At 34.5% G+C, this 15,382-nt stretch overlaps 1 protein-coding gene across 3 annotated transcripts in view; it reads right to left on the bottom strand.

Annotated features, from left to right (window-relative positions):
• Window positions 1-15,382, bottom strand: part of GRID2 (glutamate ionotropic receptor delta type subunit 2) — a 1,331,224-nt gene that overhangs the window by 328,118 nt on the left and 987,724 nt on the right. The window lies entirely within an intron of this gene.

The raw sequence follows: 15,382 nt of genomic DNA, 5'->3' as shown, positions 1-15,382 counted from the left end.
TTCAAGACTTATTATTCACTACTTATCTATGCTTGCCATCTATTAGACCAAGTACTTAATGATTCAAGTCCTTTATTTGATTGAATTGCTCCTTACTGTTTGCAATGTCTGCCAATTAAATATCACCTGCACATTTAGAAAATTGTTCCTACTACTATTCACTAAGCAATTTGCATATACATAATTTACTCCCTTTCACAGACCTCTTTTTATCTTTTTCCTTCATCAATATTAAAATCTTCCCTTATTAACAACAAATATTTTTTTTTCCTCTTCTACTTACACAAACACACAGCTTGTGTGGTCTCCCGTATCTATACTCTAGCTCCATCTTGTATATTTATGTCTAGTGGATTATTTTTGAACACTCACCATTTAGACAAACAGACATGCATTCTTATGATCATAGGTACTTTTTGAAGTTCCTGCCTGACATACTCTGGGAAGTTCAATCAGTCCATTAATACTTATTTAGTTTAATTTAAAAATTAAAATTTTAAACACTGTCTAATTTAAAGTATCTATAAGGGCTTCTTTTCTCTTCACACGTTTTTATCCTGACTCCTTTTGCAAACTATTCATTTTACAAGGCTTGTAAGCATTTATCACTGGGCAGTTGAATGTATGGAGAGGTCTTTGTTGAGTGAAGTTTTATTGGTGGATACAGATATTTTCAAGGATGGTTTGCAATAAGAAAAATATAATCAAAATATGTAAGGACTTTTTTTTTTTGTAATACTGGGCATATTTGATAGTTTTCAGGCATCCCACTAAGGACTCTCTTCATCCACAAGCCTTCTCCTGATCCCAGTAGGGGGCTTACTCCATCTGGCTTTTGTCCTAGCTAACTATCTCTGCCTTCTCTAAACCAAGGGAATCATCCCAAACATGACTTCTTAGGAAACAGAGATGAGAATGGTGAGAAACGTGGTACTTCTCAAAACTTGTTCAGGTGGCACAGACAGGCCCGACTCCATGGGCCTCTCTTTATGCTTGATGGCTTCCCAACTTCCCCTAGCAGTCCCCTTTCCAGTGTGGATGGGAAAAGGGGCAACTCATCACATTCTCAGGTCCTCTAAACCCTCTTTCCATAATGAGCTCTCTTCTCCCTCTAGCTTTTTTGTCTCTCCTAGTAGCAAAAGTAACAATGCCAGTCCTCCTTATCCAGGCTCAAGTGCAATAATTTAGGGCCTTAAATAACCATTTTGTGCATGATGTTCATGTAATCCAACACTCTCAATTTAATTTTTATAATAAAGATGAGAGAAATAGCCATATTTGCTAAACATTTTTTTTTTCAGCTGTAGACAGCATTCACATGGGTTCCAGATGCACATTTGCTAATTGTTTCTAGACAATTTCATTAGGGTGTTCTTTGGGTACCACAAAATTAAATTGTCTACAGCCAAACTCTGTATCTCTGCTGCCCTTTTCCAATCTGCTCTCTTTCTGTATTCCCTATTTCTGTCATTGAGTGTCCATCTGCTCATTTTGCTCTACTCAATTTCTTACTGTGTCTCAACACCTCCTTTCTCTTCTCCAAGTTATCAAGTGTTAGTAATTATATCTTAGAATACTGTTTTCTCAAAATCATTATTTTTGTTAATCTCCCATTGATGTAGTTTTGGTTTAGACACTCCATTATTCCTCCCTAGATTGTTGAAAAAGCCGTTTGTCTTTTTCTTTCTTTGCTCCAATGTATCCTCGTCTCTTCCTAAGCTATCTTTCTTATACATAAATTAAATCCCATTTTTCTTATGTAAAAGCCTTTTATAGTTTTCTCTGTAGAAATGATAAAGTCCAAATTCTTTAGCATAGCAAACATGCTTTTATAATTATCCCTTTTGTTGCCTCTCACACTCCTACTCATCTTCACGACCTAGCTCAAATTTCTCCCCTCTGTGAAATCTTTTCAACTGTCCATGCACAGCCTGCCACTCCGCCCCTGGGTTGCCATAGCACCCTGTATGTATTACCCTACGGCATTTATAGCACTATGTTTTAATTATGTACTTACACATTTGTCTTCTCTGTACACTATGAGATCTTTGAAGGCCAGAACAATGTCTTCCATCCCTTTGAATTTATGATGCTAGGCATAGTGCCCAGAATGTTGCATGCATTCAAAACCATGTGGTGATGAATGGATGAACAGAGGGCATTCTGCTTGGCATACAAAGTAAACACAACCTCAGCCTTCCGGTTTCCAAAAGAGAGACTATGAAAAGGTCTCTATATTTGTATCAATATCTGTATCTATATCTGCATCTGTATCTCTACCTCTATCTATATATAGATCTATGTCTATGCCTATACCTATATCTGTATCTATAGCTATCTCATGTTCCAAAAGGCAAGTCTAAAAGTAATGGAATAGGTGTACTCAGAAGACAAGATTACCAGGAGATGGGAATTGTTTGGAAGCCTTATGGAACAAAGCATGAGGTAAGCTGGGTGTGAAACTTAGGAAGATGAAGTAAAGACAGCCAAGGCACACTGAAGCTGAATGTAATCTATATGGAGTATGAGAAAATGTAAGCCGGAAATGGGACACAGACTGCAGAACATAATGCATGCCTTTCTAAGGTGTTTTAATTTTTCTTAGAAAGAGAGAGAAAAGACAGATTTTTAAGAAAGAGCTGAGATTTTTTGAGAAGTTTAGAGATGCAAATATTTTTAGTCACTCCCCAAATCCTCCAAATAATCTTATTTTTGTCTTCTATTCATACCCATCCAAACTCCATCTGAACCATCTTTGAATGTGCAGGTCTTAAAAACCTGTGCTGAGTTGTTTTTGCGTAACATTTTCCTCACTGGTTTATTAAAATGTGTTTCAAACCAAACTTACATTGGAGCTCTGCTCCCCTCTGTAAACTCATAAGGGGGTTAAGCACTTGGACTTTGGGTCTAAACTTCCTGGGTTTGAATCATGAATTCTCCACAACTTGGCTAAGCGACCATGGGCAAGTTCCATTACCTCTCTCTAACTCTGTTTCATCATCTGCAAGATTGGGGTAATAGTACTACCCACCTCGTAGGGATGTTGTGAGTACTGGGAGCTAATAAATTCAGAGTATATAGATAGAATTGCATCAGAGTAGTAAGTGCTAATAATTATTACTCGGTCAATTTCAAACTATGTTGTTAAGTATATTGCTGACTGAAACATGTGCCTCTAATTCTAGTGATGGTCTATCTTTATTATAAAACACAGCACATAAAACAGTTTCAAACTACATAACAAGGAGTTGTAGCTTTTTCCTTATAAAATCACTAATCATTCACATTTCATATACATACCTTATTAATTGCCCTACTTCATTATAATGTTACATTTCATTTTACATTTATATTGTCTCTCAGTTTCCTCTTTTGAAACTCTAACTTCATATGTTTTATAGATTTACCTACTGAGGTCTTGGTATTTTCTTATGGATTTTATGACCTCTTCATGTAGCAGTGAAGAAGTAATGCTAAAAATTCATCAAACTCTTGCAAACATTTTCCAGCCTATTGTTTGTAAATTAATTGTTACCGTTTTTGATTTGCTAGTGATTTAGATTTTTGTGTACATGTAACTATTTTTAGTGTCATGAACTTATACCATTATTTTTAAACCTTTGAAAGATATCTTTTGTTTTGCTTGTCCGGTATCACTTCTCCCCATCACTGATAACAGCGTCCCCAGTTTTCCTGGGGAATCAGCATTTTCCTCATGCTTACATAGTGTTTTACACAGAGCTTCTCCTACCCTCAGTGCTCAAGGTGGGCACATGGTACAGGCTGGCAGTGCGAGCCTCGCCTCGCGCTGCCCTCAGCTAGCTCAGGACCATAAAGGGAATATAAAACTGAGGCTCTTTGTTGGACCAGTTGGTAGAAGAGAATCTATGTTTATACTGGGATAGATAAGAGGATGAAATCTAAGTCTGGACTTGCTGAAAGTCACTTTGCCGACACAAAAGGAGAGCCTGCCTGAGAATTGGGACAACACAATACAAAGCAGAGCTGAGATGCAGAGAACGATACGAAGGCCTGAGGAAGTGAGCCTGGATCTCATCCCTGGGTAGCTGAGCCATTAAATTATCTTTTCACTTCAATTCGATTGTCATTTGCAACCAAAGACATCTAATTAATTTAGCTTAGAAAGTATGGGAAGATTATGTTTAAGATAGAGCATACGTGAGCCTGCTTTGAAGCAGTGAGGAAGGAGCAAGGATGTGAAAGAGATTTGAGATATAAGAGAAAAAGAAGTAAAGAATGATAGAGGGGGCAATTTAATTTTCACTCTATGCTGATTAGCCTCAGATGTGTCTCTCCACCCTAGGTTCCTTAGCTGAACTCCAGTCTCATGTATCAAATACTTATTTCATTTTATGTTTGGAAAGCTCCAAGTAGTATATCCATTGTAGTTAAGAGAACGGGCTCTGATGTCAAAAAATTTAAGCTCATATCCTAGCTCGATTTATTAGCGACGTGACTTTGAGCAAGTTACTTAAACTTCTGTGCTTGAGTTTTCTTATCTATATAATGGAGATCATAATTATATCTATTTCATAGAATTGTTATGAGGATTTACGGAGTCAGTACCCATAAAGTTTTGGAATAGCACCTGGCTACTTTAAAATGTTAGTTATTATTATTACTCATTTCAAAAATATTAGTTTTGATTCCACACTCCCCACTTGCCACCCAAATATTTTCTTCCTCAGTTTTTTCTATGCTAGTAAATGGTCACACTCTCAACTCAATTGTGGTGAAGTGGGAGTGACTAAATACGGTGAGCTATATATTCAATGATTAAAAGCTTAATATGATAGGAGTAAAAGTTCTAAGCTTACCTTTATAATAAACAGGGAAACTTCTTTTAGATAAGGCTAAACTTAGAAGGTTGTAGCAGATTGATTGATTTTATTAAACAACAATGAGATACTATTGGAAGATTTTAATTAGACGAGTGTTATTATCCAATGTATGTCGTAAAAGATCCCTTGACTGCTATTCATTCTTTGATATTAAAATATGTTCTAGATACAGATGTTCTAGTAGTAAATCAAGGTATAAAATCTTTGTCCCAATTAAGCTTACATTTTAGCAGGGAAAGAGAGATGAACAAATAGGTACATAGCAAGATGGTGATATGTGTTACACAGAACAGTAAAATAAGACAAGGGGAGAAGCAGTGCAGAGGGTAGAAATTGTTCAAATAGGGTGGCCGTGGAAGGCCTCTCTAGTAACTTTTTAGCAGAGACTGGGGGAAAAATGAGGTGACGGGAGAGAAATCTGGAGGGAAAGCCTTCTAGGAATATGGTCCAGGAGGTACAAAAAGCCAAGTTCAGCAAGTGTGAGGAAGAGGGAGGGGGACTGTGGGCTTGGAGCACAGTGAGCGAGGGAAAGATAGACGAGGTCATGAAGGGAATTAGTAGGGTAGAGCATGCAGATAACTTTAAGGATGGTTTTTACTCTGAGCCGGATAAAAGTTATAAAATGGCTTTCACCAAAGAGTGACTGGATCACTCTGCTGCTGTATCACAAATATATTGAAGGCAGTCAAGAGTGGAAAGAGGGAGACTAATTGGAAATCTATAGCTGCATTCCAGGCAAGAGATGATCATGGCTACAAGTAAGGAAGTGAGTGGAGCTGGGGGAAAAATGGGAACAAAGGGAGTCTTTTTCTGCTTCTGTGGCTGAAAAAGTGAGATATATAAAGCCTTGAGTGAGATGTCATTGGCTTTGCTCTTTCTCTTTGCTCTTTCCCACCTAATCTATCAGCAAATCCTGTCAGTTTGCCTTCAAAATATATATTGAACTTTATATATACATATATATATATATATATATATATATATATATATATATACACACATATATATGTATATATACACACACACACACACACATATATATATATATATATATATATATATATATATATATATATATATATATATATATATAAAACCTGAGGATGATTTTACCAATCTATAAGAGTCAGCAGATAAGAAGAAGCCTATTTGTCTTCCCTGTAACACATCCCTAAATTAACTTTCTTGATTAATTGTCTCAATAACTTAATTCCTCAGATGTGGACACTGCAACTCAAGAGGTTAAAAAGTCTCTTAGGCTCACATGGCTAGTAAATGTGTCACCAGTATCCAAAACTAATGTCTGTTTCAATTCAAAGCCTTTGTGTTGCCTTTAAGGACGAGAAAATAAGTAGAGGGATTTTGAGGTTGAAGAGTAACAAAACAAGGAACTCAGACTGGATTCTCACAGTCTTTGTAGTAAACCATGAGCTATAACAAGTAAACATAAAAAGGGTGTCAAATATGGATAGTAGCACTAGAAATGGTCTTGAAAAGTGTGGAAAATATTTGGAATAGTCATTGTAGAGATTAAAATAAAGAACCAATACTAACAAATTAAAGGAGACTGGGGAATAAGTGAAGGCTCTGTTGATTACATTAGCTACTAGGGCACAGGCACAAACTCAGTCAGCGAAAGTGCTGTGACATGCAGTAACACATTGTTAGCAGTAACACATTGTCTATGTGTAGGATCCTAGAGCAGGAATGGGGATGAAAAACACGGGAGGCACAGAAAACCATCAAGAATGTCAGGATGTCTTGGGCAAAAATTTTATCCTTACCTTGAGTTTTCACGGAGTGAAAATTCACTTCCATCATTTTCATGACTTACTAGAAGCCATGAAGATTTGCCTGTTTTCTCAGATACTCAAGGAACCTGATTTCTGTTCTTCATTGGTGAGACGCTATGCATGCAATTTCTGTTTTGTTTTGTTTTGCCAATTATGTGTGCTTTCTGAGGGGTACTTATCTTATCATGTTCACCAGACAGACTTCACAATATTTACTTCTCATGCACTGAAAACTTTAATACTTGGCTAAATATTCTTCTTCACCCTGAAACCTACCAATCTCCTAAGAGATTTCAGTATCATTGTAGATGTCTCTTACACCAATCATTGTAGGCTATTTTTTTAATAGACTTTATTTTTAAAAGCAATTCTAGGTTTACAGAAAAATTGAACATACAGTACAAAAGTCCCCATATATCACCCCCTCTTGGTGGCATGCCACCCCTCCCACCTCTGCCCCAGAACAGTTTTCCCTATTAACATCCCTATTAATATCTTGCATTAGTGTGATATATTTGTTACAATTGATGAACCATTATCAATACATTATTATCAACTAAAGTCTATTGTTTACATTAAGGTTCACTGTTTCTATTGTTTTTGACAAATACATAATGTCATGTATTCACCATGACAGTATCATACAAAATAGATTCATGGCCCTAAAACTCCCCTGTGATCCACCTACTCATCCCTACCTCTCTAACCTCATTTTGGGCCATTGTCAACTCCAATTCCTTTTGTCTCCTAATTCTCTGCTAGGGCCCAAGATAAACTTCTACATTTCAGTATCTAGTTACCTCTTTCAATCCTACTAGGTCTTTCATATCCTCACTTATATTTCACCTATTTGTCAACCTTATATTGACATTCTGATTAAGTTTTTCAAAATTTTATCCAGCTCTATCTTGTCAGTCATGACCATGCTTACTTGAACATTTTAGCTTTTCTTTCATCTCACTGAATTTCCTTGAGAAGTTTATCCACCATATTTTAACCTTGCATGGATGTTTTAGTCTTACATTTACTTTCAGCTGAAGACAGTGACTCTATTGTGCTGACTAGTAGCAATGAAAAGTGGCAGTCTTACATAAACTTCAGTTCAATCCTCAGCAACACCAATCTATCCTTTAATCTCTTTTGATTTAGCAATCACTATCATTTCCCTCAATATCTAATTCTCCCAATCTCCTGTAAAGGGTTACATAATACCTCTGCCCATTACTGCCAACAGACTTCATCTCCTATTATTAAGAAATTTGAAGCAATGACAGATAATCTTCCTCAACTTCCCAACTTCTTGCCTATAGATTTAAGGATTATCGGATACATTCTCACAATTTTTTTTCCCCAGTATCAAAGAAACATCTTTACCCCATCAAAATCAATTCTCAGTCTAAGATTTTACTCTATCTTCTCTGGGATCTTTATCTCTCACATATTAGATTCCTTTTCTTATATTAAATTCTTCTTTGTTTTCCTCCCTTAGTTTATACTCAGGTTCTTTTAACTGAAAAACAAACCAACAAAATTCCACTAAAATCAATGATGCTTCCAACTGTTATCTCTTTCTCTCTTCTCCTCACCATCCAAACTTTCTGAAAGAGTAATGTTAAAGCATGTTACTTTCACCTCCAAATTTTTCCATAATCTTTTGCAATCTGGCTTCTTTCCCCTCCATGCTAGCAAAACAGTTCTGTGGTAAGCCACCAACAACTTCCAAATAGACAACCTAGTGGACATTTGAACGTCCTTATGACACATATATTTTTCACACTGCTAGTCACAGCTTATTTTTTTAAACTCTCAGCCCAACTGACCTCTTCTCCCATGGTTTGGTCATGTTTCTCTGACTTATTTATTATCAGTTGGCTGTTCTTTATAAACTCTTCTTTTGTCAATTCTTAAATGGTGTCTTTCTTAGGGCTTCCTCCTAAAATCAGCCTAGTAATCTTATGTACATTTTCTTTTCAGCAATCTCACACACTTTCATGTCATGAACCATCACTCCCAGGCTGATGACTCCCAAATGTATGCCTCTTGTTAGACCTTTTTGGTGAGCTTCAGAGTCATATATCTGGGAATATCCCCCAAACACACCCAACTCATCCTGACCTAAATTAACCTCATCCCTTTCCTCTCTAAATCTTTTTTAGCAATCTCTTTCCCAATTAGTTAGATACCATCCTCTTATTTATTCATACTACGAGCCTATGAATTATCCTCAAATCTTGCCTCCGCGTCACCTTAGTCAATAAATTATGTTAATCCTCCCTCTTCTATGTCTTTAATTCCATATTTTTCACCCCATTCAGATTATTAGTACCTTAGGACACAGTCTTATCACTTCTTGTTTGGAGAGGGTAAGGGGGATCAAATATATGGTGATGGAAGGATAACAGACTCTGGGTGGTGAACACACAATGGGATTTATAGATGATGTAATACAGAATTGTACACCTGAAATCTATGTAATTTTACTGTCACCCTAATAAATTAAAAAACAAACAAACAAACAAACAAACAAACAAACAAACAAAAAAACCCTCCTAAATCTTGGCCTGCTTCTCATGCTATTTCTCACCTTTCTGTTTTTGCTAAAGCTCTTTTGTCTGTCAGTAGACATCCTTAGCTTTCTGTCAATTCTACTTCACCTAGATGATTATTACTTGTTATTCTCTCATCTCCATACATGTTTTCTCTTTTAGGAAGTTGACACTTACTTTACCCCATGGCTTCCTTACTGTTACAGTCATGCCTCTAACATTGTACTTTCTGCACTGAATTTTAATGATCATGTTCAATGTCTGTGTTTCCTTTTAAGCTAAGAGGTCCTTAAGGGTAAGAACCATGTTTTAGTTATCTTTGTGTCTCCAGTGCCTAACATAGTACATAGCACATAGAGACCATCAATGACGTATGTCTGTCATAGATATCCTTATCTTATTCACACTTGCATTCCTCCATAGTGCCTTGACCATGGCATTAATTGGTATATGTTTAAAAATATTTATAAAATCCCCAGGTAAATATATGCTTTCTATGTTGAATGCATTAATGAATTAGAATATCTATGGTGGAAATATATTTACCTTTTAAAACTAAAGAATTGCTGAACTTCATATCAACTATATAAATGAGGAAACCTATGTGGCCCAATGCAGGTGATTTAAAAAACCCCTTCTATTTTCATCTATCAACTTATATGACAAGGTTTCTATAAAAAGAAAAAAAAATATAGAAATCTAATCTTGAGGCTAAAATCAAACATATTTGTTTTTTAGCAATGTCACTCAATTTATTGAAATCCTCCCATGTTATATGTAGAAAATCACTGTGATCTATCAAAAACAAAATGTTTTTAATGATCTAGCATTCGACAAATAAATTCTTATTTTTAATTCTGTTTGTTATATTTTTACACGAAACCATATTACATAAAAGGATTGTAGCAACACCAATGTTTCCACTGTCCCTTAGCTTGGTGCTTCAGAGAATATTTGCACTCAGAGCCACATGTCAAAATGATTTAGCATGTATGAAAGAGATGATCGTATTTTATAAAGTAAGGGAAGGTTGATTGTATAAGGGATGGGGGAAATAAGAAACACCAGGGTCATGTTTTCAGTCAGATCATTTTTAGGAACGATGACTTATAAGAACTAAGAATATGGAAATTTATTTCCTATCAAGCTACGTGTATCAGTTTGCCCCTGAAAAGTCTTCTAATCCACCTTAAGTATGACTACCGCACTTTGAAAGCTGACCAAAGAAGGAACTACATAATACAACAACATCTAGTTGTCTAACTCATAGTTCTCTTTGTTTCCTTAATTTTTTGTACTTTTAAACTTGATGCACTTGTTATCTCTTATATTAAATTCTTTGTGGCTTTTTTATTTCTTCTCTTCCCTTTTAAACCAGGGGAAAATAATTTATCAGTCACATTAACTCACTCTTAACAATTGCTCCTGTACAGAGCAGAACATCTCTCTCATTTGTCTATTTCACATTGAAACATCTTTTGGCCAGACCTGTGTTCTCATAAATTTTAAGAGCATATTAATTGCAGAAAGTTATCAAAGTAGTGAGGCAAACAAGAAATAGAGGAGACTTTACTACATTTTTAGTTTTAAATGGACTCTATATACATTTGACAATCATTTGCTCTCTTTGGCAGTATTTTCCTCTCTGAAAATTATGTATGCACTAAACCCCTAACATATAGTTTTAATGGGAAGACACTTTAATATGACATCAACCAAACTCTGAGGCCTCAGTGCCACCCCTAGAAATCACACAAACTCAGAAACTTTCTCTGTTTCCTCTTGGATTTTTTTTTAATGTGATGGTATGTTCATAATCATCATGACAAAGACTCTGAGAAACATTCTTCTAGTTTTGGTTTCTCCTTACGAAGACACACAATTAATCTTGTTAATTTTAGAAGTCTTATTGTCATGGATAGAGGTTTTCAATGGCAATATTCACTGTTATTTGAAATATACTTCAATTCATTAAAAATGTCTACTCTAATAAAAAATACATAACAATAGTAAGTTCCCTTTTCTGGAGCTCTGTTATAACATTGTTAAGCCATTTTAATAGTGCTATTTTGCTTTACAGGGATAAATATGCCTGGTAAAAGTTTTAATATAATTAATCTTGTAGGATAACCTAAATTACCTTATGATATTTTACTGCACTATTATTTGTACAACTGAATAGATATTTTAAGTTGCTCAAAATTAGAACTTACATCTCTATTGATAGTAGTCAGAATAGTTAAGGAGAGTGTCATGTACCCATACGTCTTGGTGGTCATTCTGTAATGTTGACTACCCTTTCCTTCCTAAAATGTTATCTTCCCTTGGCTTTTATGGCACCGCATTCTCTCAGTTTTCTTCTCCTCTCTCTGCCTGCTCCAACAAACTCTTATGTAGGCTATCCTCCTCTCCCTGCTTAATAAGTGTTTCTGAAAGTCTAGGCAGAATGGCTATAAATCTTCTTAAATAAAATAAAACCTTAGTGGCAATAAATAGCTTTATAGTTTTTCTGGCTAAAAATCATACATTTGTCAGTTAGCTTCTTTAAGCCTGAATTTTTAGTTTGTGAAAGGACCCTGCTGAACTTTAAGTTATCATAGACTTATATGTGAATGAAATGCATACTCTTATATGTGAATGAAAACAATTAAATAGGCTGTTTATGAAGAACTACATACAATTGCTTGTGTAGTTGTTATGTAATAAATTCTTAAAATGTTAAAATGATATTATAGTTGGAAGTGTTTTTTCCATTAGTATACTTGTCCTCTGCATTTCATAGGTGAAGAGGCAAGTCTCAAAAATTGAACTAACTGGAGCAAACACACAAATCAAATTAAAAACAGCACCAACATTAGACTAATTCTAATGCTTTTTATTGATAATGTGCATTTAGCAAGTGGAGTTTGTTAGCATGATAGCTCTTAAAGATTTTATCCACTATCTCTATAGAATAAATTTGTATAATGCCTTTTTCTTTTCTTTACCTTTATTTTGACATAATTGCTGATTTGGGTTTAGATCTGGGAGGACCCCTCAGAAATACAAAGTCTTGTGGGTTTATAGTAAAAGAATGTAATATAAATTGTCATTACTTTATTGAAAGGGATGAGGATTGGTCATTCCATTTTTTATTAAAAATACTGTTAATAACGTTTTTTAATAAAATTCCATATACAATTGGTTGATTAAATAAATCGAACACAGTAAAGTTTTATAGGATATAAAAAAAAGCTTTGTTGTTTTTCCTGCCATTACTTTAAATCCTTTTAATTTTTTCTCTTCTCCATCTCTTGGAAATAACTTAGTCAGATCCTTTGTTTTTCTGAATAACTTAATCATTTCAGAAATAATTCCACTTCCTGCAATGATGGAATAGTTTTTATTGGATTAACCCACTGAAGAATAACAATTATAAATTCTGGATCGATTTTCTTTTAATTAAAAGATCTGGAGATTAACCAAACCAGGCAGAAACTATAGTGCATTCAACCCTTGAAAAACAGTAACTGCATGGAGTGAGACCAAATTTTATATGGCTTATTCATTGAAGACCCACGTCAGTTTAGGTGACCAGGGGTAGCTAGTGCTCAAGCAGAATGTCAGAATCTTATTAGATTAATATGCTAGAGGATGTAGTTTGAGGCAGCCAGGGTGGACAGATATCAAAAGAAGAATCACAGAAAGGAAGGAGACATGAAGGAATGAGCCCCCAAATCTGTGTATAAACTATGCTCATTTCATTGCCTGGCTTCTAAACTGCAAATGCATCAGGAGGACTCAAAAAAAAAAAAAAAAAAAAAAAAAAAATAACAGATAGCAACATCCATAAGGCTAAAAGAGCTGAACAAAAGATTACAATTGCTATTTATGACAGGGCAGATAGAGACTGAATTTTTAGTCCCTCTAGATCAGAAGGGGTTAGTGAGAATGATAGCTTTTCCACAGAAACTCCAGAAGGCTATGTTTAGGAATAAAGGGATTGTCAACACCCAGGGATTTACCCTAGGAACTAAGGTAAAATTAAGAAAACCTGCCTTAACAATGTGTAAAACCAAACCTCCACAAGTTCAGGGGAAACAGTGATTTAACTGAAATTATACAATTTCAGAGATATAATGTCAAGTCTCAGCAATGGCTCAACCACAATGTTCAATTTCAATCAAATGTGAAGAAACAGGAAGATGAAGAACTATGAAAATGTAATCTATGGTTCAAAAAAGCATTCAATATAAATTCATCCTGAGATGGCAGAGATGTTGAAATTGTAGCAAACAAGAACTTTAAGCAGTTATTATAAATATGATAAAAGACTTACAAGAAAAGATGGTCAAAATGACTACAAAGATGGGGAATCTTAACACAGAAATGGAAACTATTTTTAAAAAATTGAAATTCTAGAACTGAAAAATAACCTATCCAGAATAAAAATGTTACTGAATGGACTTAACAGAAAACTCGAGATGGCAAAGAAAAAAAAATCAATAAACCTGAAAGCAGACCAAGACAAATTATCCAGGGGTGGCTCGTTAGCTCAGTTGGTTAGAGAGCAGTGCTCTTAATAACAAGGTTGCCAGTTCGATCCCTACATGGGCCACTGTGAGCTGTGCCCTCCACAACTAGATTGAAATAACTGCGTGACTTAGACTGATGGGTCCTGGAAAAACACACTTAATTAAACAAAAGTTTAAATAAAAAGGTAAATTATCCAATTAAAGGTGAGATAGTAAAAAAAAAATTTTTAATAAAATAAACAAGACCTCAATGACTTAGAGACATCAAGAGGTCTAACTTGATGTGCTCTGAGTCTCAACGAGAGAGGAGAAGGGTAGAGGTAGAAAACATATTTGTAGAAATAATTGTTGACATTTATTAAATTTTGTGAAAGTCTCAGAATCTCAGTGAACCCCTGGCAGGATTAATACAAAGAAAAACACATTTAGTTACATCAAAGTTAAACATCAAAAATGAAAAGAGAATTGTAAAACTTAAGGAACAACAATTAAGGTACAAATAATGGCCACTTCTCATCAGAAACATTATTTGGCAAAAGACAACAGAATGGCATCTTTAAAGTGATGAACATGAAAAAGAAAATAAATTATGTGTGGTGGTGGGTATTAACTAGACTCATTGTGGTGATCATTTTCCAATATTACATATATCAAATAAATATGTTATATATCTGAAACTAATACAATGCTACGTCAATTATATCTGAATTAAAAAAATGCATGAAAAGTTTTTGAATGATAAAATTATTTTAATTTTTGAAATAAAAAGTTGCTCTTGCTTTAAAATTACCAGACTTGACTTTAAGAATAATAATTTTATCCACAATTTTCCCCATAAACAAATTTCAAAAGTATGAAGAAAAACATATTTTGATTATAAAAGTATATTTTGACTATCTTCTGTAATTCTCAGTGCTCTTATTAAATGTTAATCAAAATCAGTAATGCCCTTATTAAAAAACACAAAGACATAAAGTATCCAGAAAAAAAACAAAAACAAAAACTTGTCATCTCAGAGTGTGATATATACTATTAATATTACACAAAAGTGAAGGTACACAAAGATATTTTAAGTAAACAAAATTTGAAGAGTATATGCCACTTGTAGGACTGTATTGCAAGACATTCTAAAGGAAGTTCTTCAGGTTGAAGTAGTACGTAGAAAGGAATAAAGTGTCCCAGAAGTAGTAAATAAGTAGTAAATACCAGAAACTGTCTTTTTTCCACTTTATATGTTTGAAAGACAACAGATTGTTTTAATAAAAAACTGTGACATTTTACTGTGGAGTTCATAAAATACAAATATATGACCACAATAACATAAAGGATAAGGTGGGTGTAAATTGAATTGCATTGCTGTAAGTTATTACTTTTTTAAATGTGAAGTGGTATTATAATATTAATCTAGATAAAACGTGACAAGAATGCACACTATAATCTCTGGATTAACCAAAGGCAAATAAATTTACAAAGAAACACAGCTAAAAGGCCAAAGGAGGATATAAAATTAAACATTAAAAACATTCAATTATCCCAAAGGAAGGCAAGAAAAGATAGAACCAAGGGGAAAAATGGGACACAGATAAATCAAATAATAATTGATGGACCTAAACCTGGCTATTCAACAATTCACTAGGGAGACATAATAGTTAAAAATGTGTATGCAC

This window comes from Rhinolophus sinicus, chromosome 1 (assembly GCF_057876585.1).
Source record: "Rhinolophus sinicus isolate RSI-liver-muscle chromosome 1, RSI-T2T, whole genome shotgun sequence".
Lineage (NCBI taxonomy): Eukaryota > Metazoa > Chordata > Mammalia > Chiroptera > Rhinolophidae > Rhinolophus > Rhinolophus sinicus.
This window is presented reverse-complemented; position numbering and strand designations above follow the sequence as displayed.